The sequence below is a fragment of the Rhea americana genome, unplaced genomic scaffold (assembly GCF_003343005.1).
Source record: "Rhea americana isolate MKP2758 unplaced genomic scaffold, rheAme1 scaffold_1, whole genome shotgun sequence".
In the NCBI taxonomy this organism is placed as follows: Eukaryota; Metazoa; Chordata; class Aves; order Rheiformes; family Rheidae; genus Rhea; species Rhea americana.
The window spans coordinates 11,789,920-11,793,224 of NW_028185038.1; the positions used below are offsets into that span (position 1 = coordinate 11,789,920).

At 36.2% G+C, this 3,305-nt stretch overlaps 1 non-coding gene across 1 annotated transcript; it reads right to left on the reverse strand.

The window, feature by feature from the left end:
- Positions 1-358: 358 nt before the first annotated feature.
- TRNAR-UCU (transfer RNA arginine (anticodon UCU)) lies at positions 359-443 on the reverse strand. Its single transcript is given in 2 exon segments — positions 359-394; positions 407-443. It is a non-coding gene; the product is annotated as a tRNA-Arg (tRNA).
- Between the last annotated feature and the right edge of the window lie 2,862 nt (positions 444-3,305).

The following is a 3,305-nucleotide window of genomic DNA, read 5'->3' on the forward strand; positions in this document are numbered from 1 at the left end:
TACAAGCTGCAACAAGGAAATTCTCCTRGGAAATTGTTCTGCTTATCTTCTTTTCATTTCATTTCTTTCCAGAAAAGTGCTCAAACGCTGGAAAGTGAACCCAGAGAATCACAGAATCAGTAAGGTTGGCAGGGACCTCTGGAGATCATCTAGTCCAACCTCCCTGCTCAAGCARGGKCACCTAGAGCACGTTAGACAGRGTTGCATCCAGGTGGGCCTTGAATATCTCCAGAGAAGGAGACTCCACAACCTCTCTGGGCAACCTGKKCCAGTGCTCCRTCACTCTCACAGGTAAGAAATTCCCCCTCACGGTCAGGTGGAACTTCCTGTGCTTCAAATTTTGCCCAAAGGGAATATGCGACTCCGCCGGGACTCGAACCCGGAACCTTTGAATCCCTTCACTCTCTAGAAGTCCAATGCGCTATCCATTGCGCCACGGAGCCACATAAAGCTATGCAATCTCTGTCCTTGGAAATAGTCAGATTTGACTGGACAAGATCTTGAGCAATCTACTCTAACGGGGCCTGTTTTGAGCAAGGAATTGGACTAGACGATATCTGGAAGTCCCTTCCATCTTGCATGATCCTAAGATTCAGATTTCTCTCTATATTCTAGGACTATGGGAATTGTAATTGCTACATGAWTAAGCAGAATTTATTTATTTATTTATTTATCTTCTGTTTAAAAATATATTTTTAATTTATATTATTTGAAATCTAGGTGGTTATACAGAAACGATGGTCAGCTTAATTTGTGTTCAGAATCACAAATTGTTATTATTTATTACTACTAATTTGGAGAGCTAATATGGCGGCTAAAGTAACATGCTGTCTTCCAACTTTTTAAAGCAAATATGGAAACTAGGATGTGTTTCTTTGCAACAGTGCTTTAATGCAAGTGTCTGGAAAAAAAAGATGTTGTATAACTAATGCAAAAATTTACAATAAGGTACAGAAATGTAAATTTGGGCTTTGTGATCAGCATCACTTGTTCATTAAAGAGAATCAAGGTTAAATCCTTCAGGAAATGCTGTAGAGCTGTATATTTTTTAAATGTCCTCAGTAAAACCACAAGAATGTTCTATACTTCACAAAATATTTATTGCATTCCATTAACTGAAAACAATGCCATCAAAGCTGTGGGAAAGAGGTATATGATAATCCTAACAGCGATACAAAGTTATTTCACTTGCATGCTCTCCATTTACAAATCTAGCATAAAATAACAAAATCTAGAGAGCAAATCCATCTGCTGTGAACTGGCAGTTCAAAACTTGCCCTGTGATGGAGTTATGCTAGCTAAAGAGCAGGAGCACTGAGTAAAAGAATAACTTCAGCTGCTTAAAATTCTTGTTAAATACATACCATCACCATCAATTTATGTATTATCAGTTGTATGATCCATCTTAGTGTTTGCTTTAGGCCTTTACCATTTTAGCTTGGAAAATATGTGAAAATGTTTCATAGGTTAAAAAATGAAAATCAAGCTAAATGCCTGGAACATGAATGAGTGTTACCAGAGAACTCTGGTCAGGGATACTCACTATTGAAAAAAACATTGAAAAATTGCTATATTTTTCAAGCAGTGAGTGGCAGGGAACTTGCTTCAGAAAATATTATGAGTTTCATGATATACATTTTGTTCTCCTAAGATCCCAAGACTATAGTCCCTGAATCAATTTATTGTACAAGAATGACAGTATTTGTTTAATTTTCATCTTTATCTTCCTAATGGTAGGGAAAAAGAAAAAATGTGAATCTTGAAATATATATATTGAGGGCAAAGAACAATATCTCAAATGTTATCCTATAATTTCTAGTCAAATTGGTGATTTCAAACTTTTTTGTGTATAAAAATTAGTCCTGAATGCATACATTAAGGTTCTAAAAAATATTCAATACTTTTTATAATGTTCAGAAGTTCAAGTAGTTTACAGAAACCCATAATAGTCTGTCAGTACCTTTAATATGAACAGGACCTGGTCTTTGAATAGGAAGGTTATATTTGATTTTGAAAAGACAGATTTGTGTTTCATTTTGAAACTACTGGGCTTACTGAATAACTTAATTGACGTAATTATGATAATCCTAAATATAAATCATAAAATAAAATTATGGATATTCAGAGTTGCACGTACACAATAAATCATTCAGTTGCAACTATCCAATGTAATAATGCAGCATAATCCTTTTCTTCCTGTGATCTTGCTCTTGTTATAATTTCTTTTTCTTCATATGCTCTTGTTATAATTACATGCTCTCTGAATTTTGACATGAAGAAGGAATTGAATGCTTCACTTTATCTCCAGCATCCACTGCTTGTTCATTTGCTGTGTTAGGCAATAGACAAACATTCTTGTGTGTTTTGATACTCCTTCCTTAGCTTTGGATCCTTTAGGTCATTGCTAATGACCTCCTGAGACCTTTAAAAGTAGTATATTTGTCCATCAGCCCCCAAAAGAAGACCATGATGGTAAAGCAAAGTTTACGGTCTTGTGGAGATAGCCTTTTTAAGAGCCATCCATGGCAGAAAAAGTACAACATTGCCATCTATACTCAGATGCGATCACTTATGAAGTACTGTTTTCATTATTCAGCCTATAGTTCAGTGCCTTCATTTCTCCCACCATTACAGTTCCCTTGGTGAAATTTCTTTCCTATAGATGAGCCATTTTTAGTCATTGGAAAGACTTCAGTGGGTGCAATATTATGCCCCTCAAGATTTACATTGGAAATAATTTAAGATTAAAGGAAATCTATTTAACTAACTGTGTAACTGAAGACAAGGGATTTTGAGCACAGCAGGCAGTGTGGGAGGGTAAAAGACTGTGCAAAGCAGTAAGTGATGTTGGGAAATTCTCTGTGTTTCTCGTATCTCTGCTTAGCATAAGAATAACTGACATACAGGAAAAAGAAAACATGTGGTATGTTGGACGCTTTCCAGAAAAATGAAGAAAAAGTTTAAAATAGATTGACTGCGATTAGTGGAAACACATTAAGTCTAAAGTTCTAAAAGAATGTGATCCTCACTGGGAAAGCTGTGTTTGGGGATTTCAGCTTAGGAAGACAGAGAAATACAGCTTGACATTCATTGACCCTTGTTCTGCTTGAGCAGATACTTGCACCTGTACGTAACTGGAATGAAGTAGTTAYCAACTCCAGTGAGGCACACTGGTGTATTTAGCCTGCTGATCAGGCTCACTGTTCATCCACTAAAGGCCTCAATTAACCCTAAATTCTCTATTCTCTTGGATAAAGCTTTTTCCAGATATGTCAATGTAGCCAATAATTACTGAGCTTTGTCTT